This window comes from Nyctereutes procyonoides, unplaced genomic scaffold, assembly GCF_905146905.1.
Source record: "Nyctereutes procyonoides isolate TBG_1078 unplaced genomic scaffold, NYPRO_anot_genome, whole genome shotgun sequence".
Classification (NCBI taxonomy): Eukaryota; Metazoa; Chordata; class Mammalia; order Carnivora; family Canidae; genus Nyctereutes; species Nyctereutes procyonoides.
The window spans coordinates 18,645,408-18,658,596 of NW_026575024.1; the positions used below are offsets into that span (position 1 = coordinate 18,645,408).

General features: G+C 42.3%; 1 protein-coding gene across 9 annotated transcripts in view; it reads left to right on the top strand.

Annotated features, from left to right (window-relative positions):
• The window catches only part of ZHX3 (zinc fingers and homeoboxes 3), a 130,644-nt gene that overhangs the window by 90,933 nt on the left and 26,522 nt on the right, over positions 1-13,189 (top strand). The window lies entirely within an intron of this gene.

Genomic DNA, 13,189 nt, shown 5'->3' on the forward strand with positions numbered 1-13,189 from the left:
AGGCCAGGCATGACCTTGAGTGGCTGAAGAGACAGGCATATGCCAGACTGAAAAACGGCCCGTACAAGCCAACAAGTATCCAACAGAAACATAACATGAGCTGCCATATGTTATTTTAAAATTCTAGGAGCAACATTTAAAAAAAAAAAAAGAAATGAGCTATCAAGCCTTGAAAAGACATTGAGGAACCTTAAATGCATATTACTAAGTGAAAGAAGCCATTCCAAAAAGACTAGTACTATATGATTCCAACTATATGACATTCTGAAGAAGGCAAGACTAGAGACAGTAAAAAGGTTAGTGGTTGCCAGGGGATGGGAGGAGGGAGAGATAAATAGGCAGAGCACAGAGGGTTTTTAGGACAATAAAACTATTCTGTATGATGCTATGGTAGATACAAGTCATTGTAAACTTGTCCAAACCCATAGAGTATAGAGCATCAAGGATGAATTTGTAATGTAGACTATGGACTCTGGGTGATGATGTATCCATGCAGGTTCATCAGTTGAAGAAACGTACCACTCTGGTAGGGGCTATGCATGTGTGATGTGAGAGTAGGAGTGATTTGGGAAACCTACTCAATCTCCCTGTGCAACTAAAGCTTATTCTTTAAAAAATCTATTAAAAATAAAAGATATGGGCCTAGATGGTTCAGTTGGTTAAGAGTCCAACTCTTAATTTCGGCTCAGGTCATGATCTCAGGGTTGTGACCTGGAATCCTGTGTGGGGCTCTGCGTTGAGCAAGTTTTTGGCTTCTCTCCCTCTGTCGCCCTCCCTTGCTTGTGTGCATGCACATGAACTTGAACTTTCTCTCAAATAAATAAATCTTTAAAATCTTGAACTTTCTTTCAAATCTTTAAAAAAATAAATAAAAAAGGAATTAAATTTTAATATATTTTTATTTAACTCAGTCTATAAAAAGTGTTGGTAGTTTGGGGTACCTGGGTAGCTCAGTGAGTTAAGCATCTGCCTTCAGCTGGAATCATGATCCTCAGGGTCCTGGGATCGAGTCTCATGTCAGGCTCCTAGCTTCTCCCCCTCTCCACCACTCATGCTCGCTCACCCTCTCTCAAGTAAAATCTTTAAAAAATGTTAATACTTCAACATATAATTAATGTAAAGGTTACTAATGAGATATTTCACATCACTTTTTTTGGTACTAAGTCTTTGAAGTCTAGTCTGAATTCAACAGTTATCAGTGCATCTTATTTTTTTTTTTAATCAGTGCATCTTAATTCACACTAGCCACATTTCGAGTACTTACTAGGCATATGTAGCTAGTGGCTGCTGTACTGGACAGAGCAGGTCGTGAAAATTGAAACCTGAGCTTGCCTGATTAAAAAAAAAAAAAAACCTCAGTTCTCAACCACACTACTCTCCTGATCCCTGAGTACTCTAGGGGTAAACACAAAAGGAAAGGAGCTTGCAAACTATCATTTAATCCCATGGTGTCACCTGTTGCCCTCTACATTGCTGGTGGCCCAAGTTCAGACCACTGAGAGCAGCACTGTCCAATAGAAATATAATGAAAGCCACATGTGTGATTTAAAATGTTTTAGGAACCACATTGAAAAAGTAAAAAGAAAAAAAAAGATGAAATTAATTTTAAGAATGTATGGAACCCAGTATATCCAAAATACTGTTTCAACATGTGTTTAATATTGAAAATTATTTATGATGACATATATAGACCAATGTAATAGAATAGAAAGCCCAGAAATAAACCCTTACACATATAGTCAAGTGATTTTTGATGAGAATGCCAAGATCATTTAATAGGAAAAGGGACACTTTTTAATGGTGCTGGGAAGATTACATATCCACATATAAAAGAATGATGGTGGACCCTTACCTTATACCATATACAAAAATTAACTTAAAATGGATCAGAGACCTAAGTGTAAGAGCTGAAACGATAAAAGTCTTAGAAGAAAACGTAGAGGAAGAGCTTCATGACTGATTTGGCAATGATTTCTTGGATATATTACCAAAAGCATAGGCAACAAAAGAAAAAATAGGTAAGTTGTGCTACATCAAAATGAAAAACTTCTGTGCTTCAAAGTACATATTCAACAAAGTGGGAAGCCAAACCATGGAGTAGAAGAAAATATTTGTGAATTATATATCTGATAAGGAGTTAATATCTAGAATATAGAAAGAACTCCTACAACTCAACAACAACAAGAACAAAGCCTGTTTTAAAATGGGTAAAGGACTTGAATAGACATTACTCCAGAGGAGTTAAGTACATGGCCAAAAGGCATATGAAAAGGTGCCCAACGTCATTAATCATTGGAGAAATGCAAATCAAAACCACAAGATACCACTTTATATCCATTAGGGTGGCTACTATAAAAAGAAGAAAAGCAGCTGCTGTGGAAAACAATATGGTAGTTACTCAGAAAGTTGAACGTAGAATTACCATATGATCCAGCAATTCCACTTCTGGATATATGCCCAAAAGAATTGAAAGCAAGGACTCAAAGAGCTATTTGTATACCCATGTTCATAGCATTAGTCACAATAATCAAAAGATGGAAGCAACTCAAATGTCCATGGATGAATGAATGGATAAATAAAATGGATAAATATATATACAAGGGAATATTATTCAGCCTTACAAAGGAATTCCAACAGATGGATGAACTTCAAAGACATTATGTTAAGTAAAATAAGCCAATAACAAAAGTACAAATACAATGTGATTCCACTTATATGAGGTACCTACAGTAGTCAAATTTATAGAGATAGCAGAACAGTGGCTTCCAGGGGTTGAGGGGGAGGGAATGAGGAGTTACTGTTTCATGGGGACAGAGTTTCCTGTTCTGCAAGATAAGAGAGTTCTAGAGGTAGGTGGTGGTGATGGTTACATCACGATGGGAATGTACTTAAAGCCACCGTACACTTAAAAATCAGTAAGATGGTAAATTTACACTATGTATTTTACCACGATATATTTTTTTAAATCCATGGTAAAGATTTAGGCAGTAAAATATGATGGCTGAATTTTTTTGCTTATTTTTTTAATTTGTTTTGAGGGTGAATGCCAAGGTAAGGAGAAGCAGAAACTTAAGTGTATAGTTTTTAAAGACCTACAGAGACTGGGGCACCTGGGTGGCTCAATTGGTTGAGCATCCAACTCTTGATTTCAGCTCAGGTCTTAATATCAGGATGGTGACTTTAAGCCCTGTGTTGGGCTCGATGCCTACTTTAAAAGTAGGGCATGAAGCCTACTTTAAAAAAATAAATACATAAAATTAAAAAATAAAAACTTACAGGGGCCAATGGCACTTGGAAGTGATGGATTTGGAGCTTGGCAGATAGTTTAGAGCTGGCAAGGGTGATTTGGATGTCATTTGAGTATAGGAGATTGCAAGTTCCAGGGCAGGGGCTTTGTTGCCTTGTGAAGGGCTTTTAGAGGTGTGGGTCTTAACCTCCTTTGGGTCCTGAATGACTTTGAGACTGGCTGAGAATTTGGAAAGAGCCACTTGACCGATGACCTTGGTGCAAGTAGGTTGGGCATAATGGGAGGAGGGAATGGGCCTTCAGCATGCCAAAGACCGGCTGAGGGAGGAAGTTGAAGAAGCGGGGTAGTGGAGGCTGGCTCTGTGGGGGCGGAGGGAGGACGAGAGAGGGCCAATTAAAGGGATGATTTTTATTCTTATGAGAGCTAAGTGGTATTTTAAGGAAAGTCAGATGAAATTTCATTGTCTAAGATTGTCATAGAAACATTACCACCAAACCAACATGTAGTATTAAAGTAGCCTTTAAAAATTGGATAAGCAGGGATCCCTGGGTGGCGCAGCGGTTTGGCGCCTGCCTTTAGCCCAGGGCGCGATCCTGGAGACCCAGGATCAAATCCCACGTCGGGCTCCCGGTGCATGGAGCCTGCTTCTCCCTCTGCCTGTGTCTCTGCCTCTCACTCTCTCTCTGTGTGACTATCATAAATAAATAAAAAAAATTAAAAAAAAAATTGGATAAGCAAATACAACTTATACCAAATCTGTGATGGTAGGCGCATTGAATCAGTTCTCATGTGTGCCCTCGAGAATTTCTAAGAAACTTTCTAAGAAACTAAGCTTTGATTTAAGCTCTGGAAATCTCATGAAAAGAACATAGATTTGCTTACTAGTTCACACCAAAAGTTACATGTCCCCAAATATTCTCCTGAGTGTTGGTGGTGAGCATGCATGTGTGCGCACGTGTACCATAGGAAGAGGATTGAGATGGAAATAGGGAGATCTGTGTACGTTATGCCTGGTGTGATGATGCCTGGGAATAAATAATTGTTTTATATTTGCGCAGTCACAGCCACTCTTACTTTCATGATTTCTCATTGACTTTACTGCTTGATAGACTAGTGAAGGCTCAGGTGCTGAGACCTATTACTCCTCATTACCTCTGCGTGATCTTGGGACTCTAAGGTACCTCAAGACAGATCCAAGAGTTCCCAGAAGGCCCCAAATGTGTCTTCTATCTGGCTCCCAACACCTGTGTTCTGCTGTCCTTCAGGACAATAACTTGAAAGTGACTATGACCCTGAGGAGTTCCAGGAAAATGTGGAACCTGTTAATCAAATCCAGTTGGTTCTTCTGACTGGGCATCATAAGCTGGTGGATTTATGTAGAACTGCTCTGGTTTTAAGTCGCAAGACTGATAAACCCAGTGAATGTAATTTCATCTTAACTGTCAAAGGAAACAGAGAACTTCCTGATGAAATGCCACATTCAAAACATTACTCCTGGGATGCCTGGGTGGCTCAGCAGTTAAGCGTCTGCCTTCGGCTCAGCGTGTGATCCTGGAGTCCTCGGATCGAGTCCCACATGGGGCTATCTGCATGGATCCTGCTTCTCCCTCTGTCTGTGTCTCTGCCTCTCTCTGTCTCTGTCTCTCTGTGTGTGTCTCTCATGAATAAATAAATAAAAATCTTTAAAAAAAAATTACTCCTGAAGTAAATGTGTTAAAACTGCCCTTGGCAAACTGAGGCATCAGCACAGTCCCACCTCATTCCAGGGGCTGGGCTTCAGGCTCCTGCAGCTCTCTCCTTTTTTTTTTTTTTTCCCCCCTGCAACTCTCTTCTGCTCAGGCCCTGGAGGACTGTCCTACTCTGCAGGGGCCCTGGAGATTTTCCAACAGACAGGGTGAAGGAAACACTTACTTTGCTTCCCTCTCTTTTTGACAAGGAAATAGATTTGAAGTTTGACCTGTCAAATTCACTTAAAAACAGAGGACTCTGGAGGGCATCAGGAAAGGTTGGGAACGAGCTTGAGCGAGAGGTAATTTGATGACGAAAGCTAATGGGCGAAAGCAGATGTGACTGCTACAGTGGGGCCGTGCTGCTCGCGTCATCGCCTTGCGGAGTGCTTTAAGAAGAGTGATCTGTATGTTGTCTGAGAGCATTGAAGGCAGGGTCTCGAAAAGATTCGTGCACAACAGTGGTCCTAGCGGCATTGTTCACGACAGCCAAAAGGTAGAAGCTGCCTGAATATCCATCGACAGAGGATACAGCAAATGTGGTCTCTGCACACAGTGGAATATTATTCAGCCTCAAAAAGGAAGGAGATCCTGTCACATGGTACAACATAGATGATAAACCTTGAGGATATTATTATAAGTAAAATAAGCCAGTCACAGAAACACAAATACTGCATAGCTCCACTTAGATGAGGTATTAAAGCAGTCAGACTCTTAGAAACAGAAAGTAGAATGGTGGTTTCCAGGGGCTAGGGGGGAGGGGGAAAGGAAGTTGTTCAGTGGGTACAGAGTTTCAGTTTTGCAAGATGAAAAGAGTTCTGGAGATCTGTCACATGGCAGTGTCCATATAGTTGACACTACTGTACAGTAAAGAAATGGTTAAGGTGATAAATTTTATGCTATATGTTTTTTACTGTAATCAAACAGGAAGCTGGATAAAACAAGTGATGTACCTTTTGCTGTAACACTTAATTGTCACCCTTCCATGGCTGGCCTCTGCGTGGGAGGTAGTAGAGTTAGAGCAGCAGCAGTCACTGAGGGAACTGTGACTTACCGAGTGCTCGCCATGTACCAGGAGGCAAGCCACAGCCTTTCATACCCTCCATATCGTTTCACTGAGCAGCACGTCAGCCCTGTGAGGTAGGCATCACTGACTCCGTTTACCAGTGTGGGGTCGGATCGTGAGGAGTGAAGTTGTTTGCCCAGGAATACATGGGTCATGATGGTGGTGCTTTGGAACAAACCCAGCTCTGTCAGATACCAGATGCTTAACCCCATTCTCAGCTCGCATTTATTCATCTGTTCATTCACTGAAAATCATTACTGTGTGCCAGGCCCCATGCTGGATGCTGAGGATACTGTTGGGTATATAAACCCTGACCTCACAGAGCTTAGGGCCTAGCTGGGGTGAGGGACAGCAAAGCAGGGAGAGATGGAAGGACAGATGCAAATGCAGTGACAAATATTGGTAAATGTTACGAAGGAAACAGGGTACTATAATGGTGAACTCAGCATGGAGGCTGGGGCCTGACTGAGACATTTAAAAGGGTGTTCAGAGAAGGTCTTAGAAGGGCTGTGATTGGGACGCCTGGGTGGCTCAGTGGTGGAGCATTTGCTTTTGGTTCAGGGCGTGATCCCGGGGTCCTGGGATCGAGTCCCACATCGGTTCTCCACAGGGAGCCTGCTTCTCTCTCTGCCTACATCTCTGCCCGCCTCTCTCTCTCTCTCTCTCTCTCTCTCTCTCTCGAATAAATAAATAAATAAAATCTTAAAGAAAAGAAGAAGGGCTGTGATTCTCAGAGAAGGGAGAGCATGCCATCACCACCAAGGCCCTCTGCAGTCTACAAGAGCCACATAGCTATGACCCCTGATAACCTGGCTAAAATAAAGGATTAGAAAGTAGAATTCAAAGGGGCGAAGGGAAGAAAGCCCAGAACTCCTCTCTCAGGATTGTAGAATGACCTATGATGAAAGAATCCCAGTCCTGCCAAATTCTAGCAGGTTCCCTTGTCCCACGGGGCCACTTCACCTCTCTGGGCCTCAAGTTCTCTTCTATATGGGGAGAAAAAGAACATCTACCTACATAGATTTCCGGTGGTACTAGTTAGTAATGGTGAGAGAATAATTACAACACTGCTTCTGTTTATTTCTCTTCTGATTGGGCTACATCTTGAATGCTTGTTCAGCTCTGACTGCCACATTTTGAGAGCCCTATAGACAAATTAGAATGTATCTGAAGAGCTAATCACTAGAGAAAGTGTGGAATGAGTTTGGGGTGCTTACACCACAGAAGTGAGGGCCGAGGAAGGAAATGATCACCTCCACTGTGTGAAGGCTGATAGGTGGGCAAAGAGGTTGATGGGTCACACAGTTCACTTGTTCTGTGTCCATTCAAAAGGCAGATCTAGGGGCAGCCCAGGTGGCTCAGTGGTTTAGCGCTGCCTTCAGCCCAGGGCGTGATCCTGGAGACCTGGGCTCGAGTCCCACATCAGACTCCCTGCATGGAGCCTGCTTCTCCCTCTGCCTGTGTCTCTGCCCCCCCCACCTCTCTCTCTCTCTCTCTCTCTCTCTCTCTCTCTCTCATGAATAAATAAATAAAATCTTTAAAAAATAAAAAAAATTAAAAAGGCAGATCTAGGGACACGTGGGTGGCTCAGCGGCTCAGGGCATGATCCCTGGGTCCCGAGATCGAGTACCATATCGGGCTCCTTGCATGGAGCCTGCTTCTCCCTCTGCCTGTGCTTCATTCCCTCTGCATGAATAAATAAAATAAAATCTTTAAAAAAAAGGCAGATCTAGAACCTGGGAATCAGGCTCAACTAAGAAAAGCTTTGTGATAAATAGTTACAAGTGTTACAAGTGATAACAGGCTCCCAGACCATGGATATACTCAAATGGAGACTGGGTAGCAGGTTGCTATAGGAGTTTTTATATATTGCATATATCGTCCATGTATATATTGTCCCATTCCTTTGCCTCGGATGTTTCTAAGTTACTTTAGGACTGTGGTTTTAAGCTGGAGGTAGATGAAATATATTTAAATGTAAGTATTATACTTAGGGTTGTAGATGAAGTGGCCGTGTACACCAGTACAGAAGTTCAACCAAAAGCCCTTCTGCATTTATTAGAAGTTTGACATGTAAAGGAGCTCCACGTGGCATTGACCTTCATCACATTCTTGTTCTCTCCCCAACCCCATTAGCCACTCACTTTTTCACTCATTGCCATTTGTAACAACCCACACGTTTCAAGAAATGTGCTAACGTTTCTTCCATTTATATATAAATTCAAATTTTAATTTTTTTGTTTTGAATACATAGCACATTCACATCGTTGAACATTTAAAAGGATTCACAGGGAACAGCTTCCCTGATTCCCTGCTCCCACTTTCCAGAGGCAGTCAGGGTTACTAGGTTCTCATGTATTTGTCTAGAGATGTTTTAAGTGTATACAGACACACACACACACACACACACACCCAAGCACACATCTATTTTTTTCTTCCTCACTTTGGTTTTTTTTTTTAAAAATGGTGTATAGGCACTGTTTTCTTTTTTTTTAATTTTTTTAAATTCATTTATGATAGTCACACACACAGAGAGAGAGGCGCAGAGACACAGGCAGAGGGAGAAGCAGGCTCCATGCACCGGGAGCCCGACGTGGGATTCGATCCTGGGTCTCCAGGATCGCGCCCTGGGCCAAAGGCAGGTGCCAAACCGCTGCGCCACCCAGGGATCCCCTCACTTTGGTTTTTTAAAAAAGATGTATTAATTAAAAAAAAATGTATCAAGATACCTTGAAGATTAATCCACAGTAGTATAAAAGCGTTACCTCATTCTTGTTTGCGGGTGGGTGCATATTACTCTGTTCCCAACTTTGTGGATAGTGAGGTTATTCCCATTCTTATGCTGTTACAGTGTTGACAGTGGATTACCTTAGACACACATTCCTGCAGACTTGCTGAAACAAAGGAAAAGAGCATTTCTAGTTTCATTAGCTGTTGTTACATAGTTCTCAGTAGAGGTTTTACTGGTTTTGACTCATGCAAGCGGTGTGTGTACTTTATTTCCTCAAACCCTTGCCAACACAGTATATTGTTAAACGTTCTGAGCTTTTCTAAAGTAAATGAAAGAAAGAGATGCTAAGTGATTTTAATTAGTATTTCTCTTACTGTGAGTGAACTCGGCATCCTTTCTCCAGTGTAAGATCTTGCTGGACTTTGTAGTGAGGCCACTGGCAAATGTCATCAGTGCAGTCTGAGCCTAGAAGGAGGAGGGGGAGGAGCGTCATATCCACAGGGGAGAGCCAGAGAGTTCTTTTTTGAATGAATGTTCTTGAGAGGTTCAAGCCAGCTCACTCTCCTGTAAGCTATTTAGCCTGTAAACTCTCTGGCCCATGCTGGAAAAATTCAATTAAAACAAAACAAATGTAATTCAGAAGTAAGAGCACATCCAGAACAAACCATTTATGTTGCTTTTTAAAAATCTTTCATTCTAAATTTAATAAAGTAATCTACTCTTGAAGCACAATTTAGGATGCAGGTAACATACCATCTAACTTTGGAAGGAACTGTCCCACACTTCCCGGTGCAGGTTCTGACTGGTTGCCTCTCAGGGTATCCTGGGTTTGCTTCCAGCACCCTCCTGTCCCCAGCCCCTGACCCCTGCCTGTCATCTTTCCGCCTTTCCCCTCCTCTCTGCAGTTTCTCTGTAGGTTTGAGCAGCTTTTGGCACAGAGCAAAATCTTTTCACTGGGAACGTTGGCCTTGCCCAGCCTCCCTGCTCATTAGCAGCCTGACCCATTACTTCTCTAAAACACTTCTGACCAAACCAGCTCCATCCAGTTTTACACCTAGAAAGCGACCTTCTAGTCTTAGCAGCACAGATTTGCTTTTGATTTTTGCAGGTTCAAATCTATCTTGGTTGCTGGCAATGCCATACTTCCAGTCTCTCAGGTCAGAGACCTCAGAGTGTCCACACGCTCCATCTAGTCCTTTAGGAAATCTTGTCAGCTCTAATTTCCAAATGTATTTAGGATCCAGCCACTTCTCTTCACCTCCATCTGTGCTATCCCGGTCCACACTGCTGCCTTCTCTTGCCTGGATTGCTGGCATAACCTCCTGACAGGTTTCCTGCTCGACCACTTCTTCCTGCAGTCTGTTCTCCACACAGCCAGCAGAGGCGTCCCGTAGCACGTTGGAGCCTGTCAGCCCTCTCTGTTCCAAGCTCTCCCCATGGCTCTGCCCATCTTAGAGAAACTCGGTCGTCACAGGGTTCTGCGCAGTGGGCCTCCTCACCTCTTGGAGTTATCTCCTCCTGCTTTCTTGACTACTCCCATCCAACTGTACTGGCTGCCTTGCTGTCCTTTGAACCAGCCAGGCACATTCCCACTTTAAGGTCCGTGAGCCAGCATGTGCCTCTGCCTACAACGCTCTCCCCACACATCCAGATGGCTCACTTCCTCACCTTCAAGTCTGCTGCAATGTCCCATTTTCGGTGAGAAGACCAATCCAAATACCATGTTTAACATTGCGACCTCATCCACGTCCCACCGTCCCTGCTTAATTTTTCTCCATTGCACTTAATACAACTCTTTTAACACACAATTTCATTTATTTATTTGGTTTATTGTCTCCCCACTGCCCAAACTAGAATGTGAACTCCAGGAAGGCAGAGATTTTTTATGTTTATTTTATGGTTTTATTTTATTTATTTTTTTTTAATCTTTATGGTATATTGTAGCATCTAGAACAGTGCCTGGCATGGGGCAAATGCTTGGTAAACAGTTGTTAAATGAATTAACTATTTTTCTTTTCCTTACCAAACTTCTTCCTCAGAGCCTGTCAAATCTAAACTAAATCAAACAAGTGGGGATCCCTGGGTGGCGCAGTGGTTTGGCGCCTGCCTTTGGCCCAGGGCGCGATCCTGGAGACCCAGGATCGAATCCCACATCGGGCTCCTGGTGCATGGAGCCTGCTTCTCCCTCTGCCTGTGTCTCTGCCTCTCTCTCTCTCTCTCTCTCTCTCTCTCTGTGACTATCATAAATTAATAAATTGAAAAAAAATTAAAAAGTCTTTAAAATAAAACAAGTGTGTTTTGGTAGTAATGATGTGAATTAAATCCAAGAGCACTGATCCATATTTTTTCTGAAGAAGCTCACAGTATAAATACTCTAGCATCATTTGGGTAACAATTTTTATGGAAGGACTAAGTATGACAAGAAATGCCATTAAGGAAAATGACAAATATATTCAGACTACATCTGGTGGATTCAGTTTAGATTCAGGTGTCACTCCTAAGAAGGTTATAGAAAAACAAGAGTGTATTCGGAGAAAAGCAGTGGGGTGATGCAGACATTCCAACCTATGACACGAAATACAGGAACAAGGATGACTGATTTGGGGGGAAAAGACTGCTAGGGAATATGATTCATTTTTTCAAATGTTGAAAAGGTGTCACTGGAAGATTAGTAGGTCTACAGATCTTCTCTATAGACCTGTAATCATTTCCTTATTTTCCTCTCCCCTATCCAAACCCCACAGCTAGCTTTTGTGGAACTTGAACTAGAATATAAGTATAAAGAATATATGAATATAAAGAATATAAGTATAGGGATGCCTGGATTGCTCAGCAGTTGAGTGTCTGCCTTTGGCTCAGGGCATGACCCGGAGTCCCGAGATCGAATCCCACATCAGGCTCCTTGCATGGAGCCTGCTTTGCTTCTCTCTCTGCCTGTGTCTCTGCCTCTCTCTCTGTTTCTCATGAATAAATAAAATCTTTTTTTTTTTAAAAAAAAAGAATGTAAGTATACATTTATTTTAAAAAATATAGATGTAGGCCACTGAAGGTGCCCATGCCAGTGACGGTCCCCAGAGCATCAGCTTCCTCAGTTTCATGGTAAATCATCCCACTCAGACTCCGTACACCAGCAAGACTGAGCTTCTTGTGGCCCTCTGAATGTACCATGTTTTTTCACTTCCCTTTATGGCTCCACAGAGTGTTCCCTGTCTGGAACACTCATTTCTCAACGATATCTACTCATCCTTTAACTTCTAATTCAAAGGCTGCCTCTTCTCTGAGTCCTCAGCAAGTCCTCCAGATAACTTAGATTGGTGGTATGGCTTTTCCTACACCCTCATTGAATCTTGTACATGCCTCCACTATGACGCTTGGCTTACTGTTTGACTTTGCTTGATTGTTTGTCAAGCTTCCCTTATACTGTGTATCAGTCAGGATGGGATGGTTTATGCCATAGTCACAAGCAAGTCCAAAAACCGTATAGTGGCTTAAAACAGCAAAGGTTATTTCTTGCTCACACTATGTGTACATTGTGGGTCAGCTTTTGTTCTCACTTTATGCTAACAGAGTAGCCACGGTCTGGAACACTGCCAGTTGTGGGCCAGACACAGATAGCGAGGCAAAGCATGAAACTTTCTCTTAAAGCGTTCTCCTAGAAATGGCACACTTGCCTGCATTTCATTGGTTATATCTGACTTTAGGTGAGCAGGGAAATCCAGTGTGTCCAGAAGGAGAGCAGGCTTCGGGATACTGGCAGATAGCCTCATAGCCTAGAGACACAGCAAAAAGCTTCTTGTGAGCAGGGGTGGCATCTTTCTAAAAATTTTTGTATATCCAGTATCTAGCACATGGTACTTAGCACATAAAACCTTTTGATTTTATTTATAGTAAGCTATTTTTGAGTGAAAAATTTAGAGAGAGAAGCCTACCAGAAGTCTCTCTGTCTCTTTGCTTACTGCAAGGAACCCTTCCCAACGTCTTTTCAACCTCAGTAATAGATGCTGACCTTTGTGTCTCTGGAAGTATTCAAGCATAGGCTTTCCTAACCAGTTAGTGATATTTTCAAGATGATTCATGCAAAGATGAGTGGTTGAAATATGCCATCTCTAAAATCCCTTTAATTCTGAGTACTCTGTATTTATATCGTAATCACCTTTCTGAGCTTGAGAAAGAATAAATTAGTGTTCACCAAAGAGGTGATAACATCTGACGGGAACAGTCTATTTCTGTTGGTGACTTGACAGAAACAAGAATTGTTTGAGGGGGGGAAACAAGGATAGAGCTCTGGCCCCGAGCCTTCAGCTGAAGGGTGATTACTAAATGCAAAAAGTATTGTGACCATCGTTTAGAGTAAAACTAGGCCAGCTCTGGGCTTGGCGTTGCTTTGATACTTGAGGGTTCAGGCTTAGAAACGGACT